Source organism: Camelus dromedarius, chromosome 3, assembly GCF_036321535.1.
Source record: "Camelus dromedarius isolate mCamDro1 chromosome 3, mCamDro1.pat, whole genome shotgun sequence".
In the NCBI taxonomy this organism is placed as follows: Eukaryota; Metazoa; Chordata; class Mammalia; order Artiodactyla; family Camelidae; genus Camelus; species Camelus dromedarius.
The window spans coordinates 106,986,773-107,001,496 of NC_087438.1; the positions used below are offsets into that span (position 1 = coordinate 106,986,773).

General features: G+C 51.0%; 1 pseudogene; it reads right to left on the reverse strand.

Annotated features, from left to right (window-relative positions):
* Positions 1 to 13,549: 13,549 nt before the first annotated feature.
* Positions 13,550 to 14,261, reverse strand: LOC105095174 (ferritin light chain-like; annotated as a pseudogene).
* Between the last annotated feature and the right edge of the window lie 463 nt (positions 14,262 to 14,724).

Genomic DNA, 14,724 nt, shown 5'->3' on the forward strand with positions numbered 1-14,724 from the left:
GCTTGTGCTGAGACCTAGGAAGCACGGGAAGCTTCCAGAAGCTCTGCCCACTCGTTCTGCCCACTGGTTCCAGAAGGAACCCAAAAGTCAGGGCCCATCCAGCAGGCACAGGTACAGGAAGGTCCCCTGTACCAACCCCATCCTGCCCCCAGCGCACACTGGTTTTCTCTGAGGCTTAGCACCTGCCCTGCATGCTCTCCTACCTGGTCACAACTGGCCGGCAGCAGCGCCGGCACCATGGCCTGCCCTGGGGAAGGAGAAATGCCAGGTCAAGGTGAGATCAGTGGCACCAGGGAGGAGTGTAGTGGCCCAGCTCACAGAGGACTGGTGCAGAGAAGGCCTGGCAACCCCTCCCTGGAGAGCACAGGCACAGCTGACACGTAGGTGCTGGAGAATGTCAGTGTCTTGCTGGGTCTGGTTCCCTGAGTCCTTAAGGAGACCACAGAGAGTGGTGGAAACAGAGGAGAGGTCTAGGGAGATCTTGACTGTCTCCAGTTCCTCCCCCATTTTACAGATGAGGAAACTGAGGCCCTGGGAGCTTGTGGCAGAGGGGGCCTCACTGTTTCACTCCACCAGGCTGGCCAACTCCTGTACTCAGCCCCTTCCTGCCCAAAGTGTAATCTGTGCTCCATGGAGAGCCTTGGGGGAACCCGAGCTTCCTTCCTTCTGCGCCGAGGGATGTCAAGTCCCAAAGCTTCCTCACCCGCAAAACGCAGTCATTCCTGCTTTGCCTACCAGCAGGCTTTTTGGGGTGAACCGATTAAGAACAGATCTTAAAAATCCAACCACCTTTATTTTAAAAGTAGGGAGATAGGCCCAGAGCAGTAGGGCACTGTTTCAGGCCACATCGCCTGTGAATTACAAGGATGTGAATAATGAAATTCTCTTTTCGCCCTGCTGGCTTTGAAACCTCAACATTTTCAAATGACCACACAGACTCACCCCAGTCCCCACATGCAGGAAGCATCCAGTTGAGTATCAGCTGTGATATAACTGTTAGGGGTTTCTGTGTGGAGGGCACTGTTCACCTGGCCAGGTAAAAGGAGAGGAAGGATTGGAAATGCTGAGTCTTGCACCTGCTTTTCTACCTCCCTGCTCTCTCCTGAGCCCAGGTCGTGCTCCTGAGTGCTGTGTGGCTGGGGACGGAGGCAGCCTTTCGGAGCCCTCAGCAAACCTCAGCACGGCTTTCTGCTTCCATACTGGAGCAAATAGCACCCCCAACCCCCGCTTGAGTCCCCCGCTCTAGTGGAGGGCTGAACTCTGGCCTGGTGGCTCTGTTCAGTGTTCCACTCCAGTTCTCTGGCCTCCAAAGATATGCATCAGATTCCTGCTTCCCCCAAGACCTGCTCCCACTCCCCCCGACCCCCGGTGCTGCCCCTGGTGCCTCTCAGACTCGCCATCTTTCACAGCCTTTGGAGACAGTGAGCACCCCCATCTGACAGTCAGGAGAGCTGAGGTTCTAATCTGGGTGCCTCTAAAGAGTCGCACAAGGGCTGGCTAGGTTATCTGACTCTCCCTTCTGCCCTCCCCTTCTCCGCCTCTCCAGGTGGCTTTGTCTGTAACAGGGACCCTGTGCCCCCATGGACACACACAAGAAGCCAGCCCCTCTTGGTCTCCTGGCCCCAGCACTTCCCCCTAAAACCACAGAGGAAATTGTCTCCACATCCCCTTGAAGGTTCATCCCCAAACAGCCCCAGCAGGGAATTTCATTCTTCTAAGAAAAGGAGTCCAACTTTCCACACATGCAAATACGACCTTGCTCCTCCAGGAGATCAAAGTTCTAGCCTTAGCCATTCCTGGGCCACCAGCCCCAGCCCCCAGGCTCAGGCTGGCTCCATCTCTGGCTGCATTCCGTGTACCTAGGTGATCCAAGGCCCAGGTGTCCTGCCCTCCCCCTGCCGCGCCTGCCCCGGCCATCTCCTGGTTTTGTCCCCACCTTCCAAGAGCCTTTGCTCAGGGACCAGAATGGATTAGCTTTGCACCCCTCCTCCCCCTAACCTCCCATCCTCCAGCAGCTCTTACCTGTGCCCCTCACGTCGGGGAGGGTGCCCCGGGGTGGGCTGCTGGGCTGGAGCCCCTTTCACAAGCACCAGGCTGACAGGCTCAGAAAGGAGGGAGGTGCAGAGACGCGGAGCAGGAAGGCGCGCGCTCAGAAGAGGCTGCTGAGAAAGTTGGAGTAGGTGTGTCCCAGCCCAGGAGGAGGAGGAGGGAAAAGGAGGTGGGAGAATTGAGGCGGATCATCCCCTCTTGCCAGCTCTCTGTCTCAGGGAGAGGGAGGAAAGGAGCCAACTGGTTTGTGGCCCAGAACTCACGGTGGGGAATCAAGTCATGGAAAATGACGGCTGGAGAGTTGCTGAGAAACCGAGCCCATCTCCACCTCTCTTCTCAGTTTCACAGAGGGATAAACCGAGGCCCTAGACAGGTAGTACTCACCTGAGGACACACAGAGACCACGGGGGGAAGGGGAAGGACCCAGGGCTCTCAGCTCTCTGGCCAGTGTCCTCTCCCCCCTCCTCCCACATGCTGCAAACCTGAGATCAACAACCACAACTCCTCGCCAAAGTCTGGTTCAGGGCCCTGGTACTGCCATCTACTAGCTCAGTAACCTTGGATGACTTACTGGTCTGAGCCTCAGTTTCCTTTTGGATGGAGATAATAATAACTCCTACCTCATGAGGTTGTTATGAGGATTAAATGAGATAAAGGTTGCAGGAAGGCGCATAGTAGAGAATGTATCCCATAAAGGTAACTCTTCTTATTGTTATGAGCTGTGACTTCCTCCACAAGTGACTTAACCTCTCTGAGCTCTGGTTTCCCCAGCTGTGAAATGGGGGTAGCAGGAATTCCTGCTTCATAAGGTTACGCAGCATCATGAGACAGACAATGTGTGTAAAGTGCAAAGCATCGCTTTTCCGGGCACTATACCTGGTCCTGGGGACATAGAGGTAAATGGAATTGTTCCTGTCCCACAGAGCTGATAATGGTTCATGACGATCCTATTCAACCCCCACCCTTCCTCCCAGGATTCACTGCCACTCTGCAGTGTCCCTGGCAAATAAGTCAATCTTTGCTTGCATACCTCTTGTTACAGGGATCTCATTACCTCTCCTAGCAGTCAGTTCTGACTCTAAGCAATTCTATCTGATGTTCAGCTGAGCAGAAGCCCTTGAACCTGGTTAAGAAACAAGAATTCTGCTTATCTTTATTATTGCTATTATTATAATTATGCGACCCAAGGCAAATGATGTCATTTTGCTAAGTCTCTGTTTCCTCATTTGTTAAATGGGCTCACACCTGCTGAGGCCACTCATCTCCTTCCTCTGCCATGTGATGAAAGCTAAAGCCTGGTGCCATGGCTAGGACTTGGTTTTGGAAGTTCAGGCTGGACCCTTTGGATAAATGGAACCATTAGGGTTCTGGTCTTGTTGCTTATGAAGGAATAATGAGGCTCTTGGCTATTTCCTAGTTTTCAGGCAATACCTATTCATGGAATGTTTACAGTCACTGTGGGCCGTGCCTTCAGGGATCTGTCACCGCACTGGGGATGACCACAGGTGTCAAGCAAGCTGCTGCCACATGTTGCCTAAGATGTCCAGAGGGGCCCCATACCAGGGAAATTTTCTCAGGCATCCCTCCTATAAACTGCACGAGATGCCTCAGGGTTTACAGCATGAGGGGACTCCTGTGATCAACTCCAGTGAGAAGGCTAACCTGGGCAATTATCCACTTGGCTGATTGCCTCCCAGGTCTCCGAGACCCGGCTGATTAGGCATTAACCTGAGGAGGGTGGCGAGGCGGCCGCACGAGCCCTTTGGCTAGTCATGTGTGACTGTCTGCCTTTGGGCTCCCCATCCTGGCCAAGGCTGGCCTCCAGCCGGTCCAGCACAGGGACTGTCTGCAGCCTGGGGCTAAGGAGGGGATGAGGATTGGGATGGATGCAGAACCCCAGAATGCTACCGGCATTCGCCTTCCACTCTCCAGTTCCCCTGCCACTCCTGACCCAGGCCCTGATCCTCCTCCCTACTGGCCCCAGGACCTAACTGGGGAATCTTCTGGGCTCTAGGGAAATTACACTCCTCAGTGTCCCTCCTGTTCACAGCATCCTGGACATCGAAAATTGTACCTATCCATCTTGCCCACATGCCAGCTCCTCTCTTTGAGCTCCCCCAGACCATGGCCCTGACCTGAGTCAGAAATAATGATAATAATAATAATAATAATAATAGCTAATCTTTATGTCAGGCACTCAACTCAGCACTCTGCGGGGATTATCTCGTTTCTCTGAACACTACCACAATGGATTAAGTGCTGTTATCATTCTCTATTTTTCAGATGAAGAAACTGAAGCTCAGAAAAGCTTTAATTACTTGCCCAGGGTCACTGGTCTAGACTAAGCAAAGTTGCAAGCCCCACTCTGTCTGGACCCCTTAACCACTGGACTGCACTCCCCTTCCTCCCCACAGCCCTCTCGCTGGACCTCCCGTGTGACCCTCTGCTTTGTTCTACTTCTATGTGTGCCTCTCTTAACGTCACCTCCTGCCCCACTCTGATGTCTGGACCTCTGTCTAAACCAGTGGTTCTCAACTGAGGTTGCGCATTGGCATCCCCTGGAGAATTTTCACGAACTCTGATGCCCGGACCTCATCCCAGACCAATTACATCCAACTCCCTGGAGGTGGGCCCTGGGCATCAGTGTTTCTGAGCAGTGTTAGCCACATCACAGGCATTAAAAAGAATGACATCTGATTCTGAATCCCCTGCCTGGACCTCAGTTTCCCTGTCTCATTGAAGCAGGTGTTGAACTCTGATCTTTAACATCTAGCCTGATATTCTAAAGCTCTAATATTCTTGACATAGGATGTTGTAGGCTTCTAAAGAAAGACCTAGCAAATTGTCACTGTCCACCCTCCTACTTGCCTGAGGAAAGCTGTCCTCTCCCCTGTGGATCGGGTGAGCGCTTTCTCCCTCCCTCCTAGGTTTTCCTTTCTAGGGCAATCTGTCCACATTCACCATGGGGTGGAGACTATAAATGAGGGGCTTGAGCAGTGGTGAAAATTCTAACCAGATGGTAAATTTCAGGGTGTCCATGGAGTCTGTAAACACAGATAGTATTATTTGCATTTTTAACAGACTGAAGCCCTCTGTTCCTTCTGGTGCCAGCTAAAGGCTCAGGTTAATTCAGTGAAAATCATAGGCACGAATCAGGAGAGGCAGTGCATCACAGATGCGTGTGTGGGGTTCACTGACAAACATCCTGGTTGGGGTGGGACTCGGGGGCTTCTGGGGATGCAGGACTTTCAGTGCTGTAAGCAGGACAGTTTCGGGGCAATGGGGACAGTGCCTCACCCTAATGGAGGAACAGCTGCATTACTGCCCCACAGGAGTTGCCCACCCAGAGTAGGTGCCGAGTAAGGGCGGTTCACCTGGAAAGTCTGAAGAGGAGATTCAGCTCATGGGGACAGTTGGCTGATGGACTGGTTACATTGAGACAACGTGTTCAATGAACATGAAACGCAAACTGTCATTTCCAAGACTTCATCCCTTCTGTTGTACTGCGTTCTCCCTGGGGAGGGTCACTTAGAGCAAGATGGGAGTAGGGACAGAGACCCTGGAGGCTGGTCTGCAGGACTGTGGACAGGAAAGGCCTCCAGAGGCCTGGCTGTCAAAGGGACATCATGCCTTTAAGGGGGATGAAGTCATTGGGAGATGAGGCCACCTGGCTCCATGAGGGCTGCAGCCTGCAGCCAAGAGGAAGAAGCAGAAGGTGGAAGGCAGGTGGGCCGTGGGGGCCGAGTCTGGGGTGTCAGCTCTGTGGCTGACAGACGGGACCCAGTAGGAGTGGGAACCGCCAGCCCTGGCGTTGCCTGGGGTGCCTGGGAATGTAATCAAACACTCAGCAGACCTGCTGGCCATGGGCATCTGGGCACCACCAGGCCCTCCAGCTCATCCTGACCCCCAGCTGGCAATTCTGACAGGCTCCTGCCAGGAGAAGTGTCCGGCCTTGTTGGTCAGGCTGGTGAGAATGAGCTCACCTGCCCAATCCATCCCGCAGTCGGCCCGGCCCAGGCTGGTGCTGGGGGATGGGGCTGGTGCTGAGAGCTCCTGGAGCCCGGCTGGCTGGGTCAGTGCCTTCTGTTAGATCACCCCAACAGGAATCCTGGGAGATGGGGAGCCATCCTGAGGATGGGAAGCGAAACCTCTGATGTAATCTCCACCCTTACGTGCCCCTAGACTCTGACGTGGCCCTGGCCCCGAGAACCAGTATCCCCACCACGTCCCCTTCTCCACCACCACAAACCACATTTCCGGCATCATCTCCCATTTCTCCCTGTTGTATAGTAATAACAACAATAACAACCGTGGTGAATATATCAATAACTGATATTTGTTCTCATTTATTAAGTACAAGCCTAAGCATCATCTCATTTGATCCTCAAATAGATCCTTCCAATAAGTTACTGCTATTACCGTTCTCACTTTACAGAGGAAGAAACTGAGACTTAAAGTGACTTGTCCAAGGTTGTCATGCCCTTAAATGGCAGAGCCAGGATTTGAGCTAAGTTTATCTAGATCTAAAACCTGTGCTCTTAACCTCCACCCTACATTATGCTCCAGTCCAATCAGAGGGTTTGGATCCATGGGCATGCCACCTGCATCCAGAAAGGCCCTGCTCTTGCTCCAATGCCCTGCTGTCTCTGTTGCAAACCTCAATAACTTTTGAATAAGGTTTCCCCGTTATCATTTTGCACTTGGCCTTGCAGGTGAGGTAGCAGGTCTGCAGATCAGCCCCTCACCCTCCACTGGTTCTTGCTGTGTCTGTACCCAGATTGCCATCACAACTGCATCTACCAGGCCCATTGCAAGGTTGCCAGGAGCATCTCTTGGCCTCCCCATGAACCGCTAGGGATTCCGCACCCTTGCGGAGTACAGACTGCTTGGCTCTGGTCTCACAGTGAGATCAGGGCAGGATACCGCTGTGGTCCTTCTCCCCTTCGCTATACTTGTCAGGGGAGTAGGGGGAGGTTTGGACTTGAGGGAAGACAGTTGGACTCAAACCCAGCTCTGCTATCTTGCAACTGTGTGGCCTTGGACAAATTATTAACCTCTTTGGGAAGTAGTTTCCTCATCTGAAATGGAAGTGGCAGTGGAGGTGACCAAGTGGCGTTCTTACCTTGCAGGGCTTGTCAAGATTAAAGTGATGAATCCGTCAAACTCTAAGCAGTATGCCTGAGGCAAAAAAATGGTGGTTTTCTGGATCAGTTTGGTGTCTAATTCATCTATGAATTTCCAGTAGCTCTCCAGATAGTGGTCATGGGATGTGATAGGTACAGAGGACAGGTAGATGTGAAATGGCTTTGCGAGTGCCAAAAGGCCACACGTGTAGAAAATAGGACGTGATTCTGGATGAAGAGACTGAGGCCCAGAGAGATTCCCCACCACCCTCCCTTCTTCATTTGCTTGGGTGCTTGGGTCCTGCCCGGTCACCTCGAGGCCAGCAGGACAGAGGCCCTCCGGGGCAGGAGTCTGCTCCCTGCCGCCTGAATTCCAAAGGCAGCTCTGGCAGCCTGACCAGCCCTGTCTCTCTCTCTCAGCAGCCACATTCCAGACATTCTGCCCAGGCGAGGAAGAGGCCAGCCCTGAGGGAGGAAATCCGGAACCAGGGGGCTGCAAGGAGAGAGGTCTCCTGGGGGCAGGATTGCCGGGTGCTCTGACCCTACAGGCCAGACCTCAGGCCGCCCGAGGCCCAAGGCTCAGGGAGGGTTGCTCAGGGGGAAAAGACTGGTAGTGCAGTGGTTTTCTAATGTAAGCCTTTCTATGAATCATAGAGGGAAAGACAAATGAGGTTGTGAAAAAATGCATGTTCCAGCCCACCTTCCCCCTCACTGCCTTTACAGAGGGGCCCAGCATTCGGCAGCATTTTTAAATGAGCCTCCAAGAGGGTGCAAAGCTAGGTTTGGGAGCCTCTGATTCAGTCCACTGTGGAGGTGACAGATGAAGAACCTGCAGTCAAGAGAGGGAAGAGAATTGCCCAAGGTTGCCCTGTCTGAACAGGGGCCACTGCCCCTGCTGGAAACAGGAGGGCGTCAGCGGCAGGCTGCACAAGGGCAGGGAAATCCAGAAAGGGAGAGGGGCTGAGAACACAGTGGCTCAAAGAAAAGTTAGAAAGATGGGCAATATTTCCTCCTCTCGCCCCACCACCATCCTGGTACCCCCTCCCTTAAAGAGGCTGCTCACTGGCCCAGCTCAGTGGTACACGGAGCCCCCACCACTCACATTCAGCCTCTGGACGTCCATGGGCCCCTCCACCTCCACTCTCCTAGTTGATTTCCTTCTCACGTCACCATGTACAGGAGAGCACCATGGAGTTAATCATCCTGGGTTCAAGGCCCAACTTAGTCACTACCATGCTGTGTGGTCTTGGGCAAATTCCTGACCCTCTCTGACTCTCATCTTATTCATCTGTACAATGATGAGATTAGGTCAGCTTTTCTCAAAGTGCAGTTCGTGGATCAGCTCCATAGAAGCACAGAAACTTTGCTAAAATGCATTCTCAGACTTTCAAACAGAGAAAATGGGTGAAAAAAAAATTGGAGAAATCTTTAAGTATAGCATGTATACAAATAATACATGGTATATTTTCCTTCTGAAATAATAAAACATTACATTAAAGGCTGAAGCCCTCTTTCCAGCACCACCAATACCTTCTCCAAAAACAAACAATATAACCATTCAAGTGTGTACTCTTTCTAGATACTTACATTCACATATAAATGTACCAATAGGAAATATATAGCATTTGGGGTTTTTGTTTGTTTCAAAGAGGATGGGGATGGGGCTTAAAACAATAAGTTGTGAGTCATTCTGTAGCTTTTTCACTCAACATGTCTTGGGGGCTTTTCATGGAGTACAATACACATCACTCCATCCCATGCTCGGAGCTCATTCTGGGGCTCACTCAAGTTTGAGAACCTCTGAACTCTTACATAAACTCTGAGAACCTCTGAACTCTTACATAAACTCTGACATCACATCTTATGAGTGATTTTAACATAGGTAAGCGTGGGAAGAACAGGATATTCCAGGAAAGTCCAGCCTAATGAGAGTGTCCTTGGCACTTGGAGCTGGACTCCATTGCCCAGATATCCTGTATCAAGGGTGTGGTACTCTGGAATGGAGCTAGGGTCCCCTATTTCCCTTCCCTTCCCTTGGCCTCAGGGCTCCCTCCTCCCTCCCTGGCCAGCAGGTCACCCTGATGTTATCTGTATAGGCACTGCTGACTCAGGCTCTCCCTGCCACCCAGAAGGTAGCTCCCCATGGCTCTTGATGGAGCCTGACTGGTCTGACCTGGTGAAGCAGCCCAGGGTTTCCCCATACCTCCTCTCTGGGGACCTTCAAGCGCACACCATCTAGCTCTGTGGGACACTCGGGAGCTGTCTCGGTCCAGAGTAGTGACGTTCTCTTCACTGTCCTCAAGGTTCTGCCACAGCTGTGGGACCTTGAATCTTGAGCAAGGCCCTGTCCTTCACAGGGCTTCCTTCCCCGGATCTGTAAATAAAATTGTACTCATTCATCTCTATGCCTGGCAAGAGCATCTAGCAAGAAAAACTATGCAAGATTTGTTGAATGAATAATAGTTGAAAAATTCCTTCCAATTCCCAAGGACTGTGAATTCCAGGCAACCAGTGTGAACAAAATGCATAACATGTGCACAGCCCTAGACTGGGTACTGAGGGGGATGGAACGTTGGAAAAGACATGATCTTTGCTCTCCAGCTGCAAACAGCCCAGCTAGGAGTCCAGTCATCAAGTGAATCAATATTTCTGTGGAGTCTAGCATGGAGAGGAACGGGGCCAGGTTGGGGCAGTCATGGAAGGACAAGGGGTCTGCTCCCAAGTGATCAGGGAAGAGTGTGGGTTAGGAGACAGTCAAGTGGAGATCGTGGCCACACAGACTGAGGGTCCTGCAAAGAGGTCAGAGGAGAAAGCATTTGGAGGGAAGATGGGTATCTGGAGAGCAGAAACAGGCGATACAAAGTAGGGAGAGTGCGACGCATGGCAGGCTCTGCAAATGTTTGCAATAAACAGATGGCTATAGACACCAAATCGTGTTAAATGGATACATAGACATAGATGAGTATATTAAATAGATGACAGAAATAAGCAGGTGAAAGTAAGCTAGCAATGCATGGTTGGATGGACACGTGTATTGATGGACATGTGGATGGATGATAAAGGATGATGGAGAAATGGATGAGCAAGCAGAGAGGCAGAAAGATAATCTTGGTCTAGGATCATTGGATGACGTAGGGTCTGATGTCCAGGTTTGGATTTGGGCCCTTCTTCTTACTGACTCTTACTGGCCACATGACCCTGAGAGTTTTGTGCTGAAAAAGAGGGATGATAAGTCAGTCCAGTCTGCCACCTCCCCCAGGAAATTATGAGAATTATCTAAAATAGTAGATGAGAGGGAGCACTGCATAAACTGCATGTAAGTGTCACAGGCCAGTGGTCATGAGCAAAGCTAAAGGGCTTCTCGGTCCTAGATATACATTGAGGACAATGCAAGAGACTCAGAACTGGTACATAATGAGTGACCAGTGGAGGAGTAGATGTGGAGCTGGAATTTGTATCACACAGCAGTAGGTCCTATTCCATCAAGTACTCGTTGAGCAAAGTAAGGGCCCGATGTTTGGGGACTGCTCGATGTCTGTGTCTGGGTTTACTCACTTTGTCTCACCATTCAAAACACACCACTCCTCCCCGACACAGCACCTTCTGCTGTGATGCTCAAGTCTGCTTCCCTCTTGAGAATCACCTTGATTACTTAGCCTTAGGGTCAGTATCCAGAGCCCACCAATATCAGAATTGCTTGGATGCCCGTGGACAAGTGCAGACCCTCAGGTCCCACCTCTCTCCTGTACATCAGAGTTCTTTGATGTGTCCAGATTGAGGATACCTGCTTGGTGTCTTGCACACAGTGATTCTTCAATAAAGATCTGTTCGTTTTGCAACTGTTGCTGTTTGCCCAGGTTCACTGATTGATGTCCCAGTGGCAGGATTGAGACTTGACCCAGCTCTCCTGCTGCCTATTCCAGGGCCCCCGTCAGTGCCTCCTGCCCAGAGGCAAGGAAATGGCCCAAATGAACTCTCCATGGCCCTCGGCTCTGGGATTGCAGACTCCTCGGCAGCTCCCAGACACAAGCCTCTCCAGTTGCCTGAGGATTTCGAACTAAGCCCTCAGGCTTTCACCAGGCTGCTGCTGGGATCCTTGAAAACCCGGGGATAAGGGAGGCCCAAGAAATTCTTGTTTCTCCTCCCAACTGCCTGCTGCCCAGATGGGGGCCTTTCCAGTGCTGATACTCGAAGTCCCAATTGTGGAGCCACGGGGCATTGCAGGGGAAGTGGAGCTACTAATTACCCACAGAAATCCCGAGTTGTTTAGAACAGTTGTTCTCGGCCCTTGCTGCTCACTGGAATCACCTGTGGAGCTTTACAAACTTGCCATGGCGGCCCACCCTCGGAGATTCTGAATGTCTGCGAGCCCGGGCGCCGGATTGTTCAGTCTCTGTAGTTGATGCCAGTGTGGAAGCAAGGCTGAGAAGCAATGCTTAGAAGTATCCCTCACCCACGGACCTGCTGTGTTTTCCAGCTGGAGTGCTAAGCATGGAGTTCCCATTTTCCAGATGGAGAAAAGGAGGGTTAGAAACGTCAGGCAACTTGCTCTCTAGCATATAGTGTGTTCCTTATGAGTCACAGAAACCAACCCTTTACTTACACAGAAGGGGAGTTTAGTGCACGGTTATCAGTGACGCAGAGAATGACAGTGTAGGGTTCACAGTTAGACCTCCCCAAAGGCAAGAATTAGGAGTGGATGGGCAATTCACTCAGGCCTTCATCACCAGAAAGATGCCCCTCCTCTCCATGAGTTGGCCCTCTCAAGATCTAGACTGCTGTCCGGGGTTGAGGGGTCAGTGGGGTGGTGGGTGCTGGCTGAGCTTGGACCCCCTGGAGGGCTGGGCTGAGGACAAAGATGACCTCACACTTGTCTGACCCTGAGAGTGAGTGCCTCCTGAAATTTTGCACCCTAGGTACCTTAGACACCTTACTCCCTTCACCCTAGTGCTGAGCCTGAACCTTGGCCCAGGGTGGAGGGTACCCAGAGTGACAGCCCACTAAGACTGCATCAGATAGCCACGGACAGCTAGGATGCTGTTAGCAAAAAGAGAGGAATGGACACTGGGCCGGTGAAAATACAGCTGCCTACTCCCAGGCTTTAAAGCAGAGCAGTTAAAAACATGAGTCTGGAGTTGGATGAATCTGGATTTGAACCCGAGGTCTCCCCTTAACATCTGCCTGACCTCCAACAAATCAGCTTGCTTCTCTGAGCCTCAGTGTGTTTACCTGCAAAATGATGCTAATAATGGTACTATCTATTGGCTTCCGTTCTTCATTCCATGCTCTTGCTCCTACACCAGTGTTCTCAAGTTTTCCAATGGTGGCACCTAACTGCAAAGGATACAGGGCTTGGGCCCCTGAGGGCCTGGGGGCAGAGTCTAAAACCGCTCACAGCAAGCACATCCTTCTTCTGAGACACGCATCGGCCAGACCGCCAGCAAGTCCACTTTGGGCACATACTGCAGGGAAGCGAGTGCTTATGTCCACAAAAGACTCACGCAGCAGAAATTGTCATAGCCCTGTCATTCATAGACTCCAAAAATTGGACATAAGCCAAATGTCTATTAACAGTAAAATAAGTGGACTGAGCACTAATGCATGACCACAAAACATAGCAGACCACTGCTACATGGAATGCCATGGAGGAATCTCAGACAACATGTCAAGAGAAGCAAGCCAGGCCCCAAATACCATGTACGTCAAGTTCAGGAACAGGCAAAACTAATTCATTGAGCTGTACAATGAAGATTAGTGAACTTTACGTTATGTAATGCCAACCAAAATTTTTTTCATTAATTAAAAAAAAAGGGAAAAAGATGTAAGTTTTGCGATCTATCCAAATATGTTTGCACTTTAACAATGATTTCCTCCAAAATGTTTCAGGAAAATGGACTCTTTGGGAATATAGGCCCTGTTTATCCAGTGGACTTTGGTCCCCTCCTCCCAGTGTCCACCTGTCCTGAGAGGCACACTCCCCCAGTCTAGAAGCTTTCCCCCTCACTCTGGTTTGAATGATCTCCAGACACATCCTAAGCCAAGAGTCATGAGACACAGTCATCCCTCTTCACATTCTGTTTGACCCACTCTGTTTTTAAGTTTTTAATTTCAAAAAACATCCAGGCTTGTCTAGCACAGGGAACTATATTCAGTACTTTGTAATAGTCTATAATGAAAAAGAATTGAAAAGGACTGTATGTATGTAATACATATATAAAACTGAATCACTATGCTGTACACCAGAAATTAACACAATATTGTAAACCAACTATACTTTATTTTTTGTTGTTGTTGTTGTTGTTGCAAAAAGCTTTATTGTTTCCATTTGGTCCAAGGCTTGGGAGAGGGCTCCAGGATGGTTAAAAGCTGATCGGTGACTGCAGAGAGGCTTCAGGCAGAAGCCCTGACACCAGAGGGGCTCCATAAAGGCTGCTGGGTTGCAGAGGCTCCTAGTCGTGCTTGAGGGTGAGCCATTCGAAGAGATACTCGCCCAGCCCAGCCTGGGGAACAGACAGCCTACGGAGGTTAGTCAGGTGGTCGCACATCTTCTTGTTGAGTTTCACCTCCTCATCCAGGAAGTGGTTCTCCAGGAAGTCACAGAGATGTGGGTCTGCGCGGGCAGAACCCAGGGCATGCAGATCCAAAAGGGCCTGGTTCAGGTTCTTCTCCAGGACAATAGCAGCTTCCATAGTGTCCTGGGTTTTCCTGCACATCCTGGAAGAGGGCGCGGCCGCCGCGCTGGTTTTGCGTTTTTAAGAGATGCTCCACACCCTCACACTTCTCCTCAGCCAATTCGTGGAACAAGTGGCCAACATCCTCCAGAGCCACATCATCGCGGTCAAAATAGAAGCCCAGAGAGAGGTAGGTATAGAAGGCCCGCAGATGCATGTTGACCAGGTGGTTGACAGAGGCCTCAACCTCGCTGGAATAATTCTGACAAATCTGGGAGCTCATGGTTGATCGGTAATAAGGAGTTAAGCTCACAAAACGGTGTTGGCTGGTCCCAGAGGCTGAAGATAGCACAGTGGCTGGTTCTGAAGGATGCGACTGGAAAAAAGGTTGAAGGGTGGTCGGAGGCTGGAGTAAGGGCCGTCCAAACACTGTTGAAGCAAGAGACAGATCCGCAGGACTGCCAAATGCACTGTTATACTTTATTTATTTTTTTTTTAAAAATCCAGGCTTCTCTTAAAATTTTCAATGGTCTGAAAAATGGGCATGTTAGCAGCAAAGCACCAGAGCTCAGATGCTGCAGAGTTTAGATGGGACACAGGTGTGCGAGTTCCCTCAGCCCCTCCCAGCCGGCCTCTCTCACTCCCTAGGTCTCCCTGGCCTCTGCTAGCCTTTGAGTTTGTGCCCCTGCTAGCTCACCTCGGAGTCAGATCTCCACTGCTCCCTGGTCCACATCCTTCCGTGCCTCTGTGTCCCTTCTCCAGAAAGCCCTCAGATAGGCTGCCTAACACCTATCCTCTCCCTTCTAGGTCAAGGGCCAGTAAACTGTGGCCCATGGGTCATTCCAGCCCATCACCTATTTTTGTACTGACTGCAAGCTAAG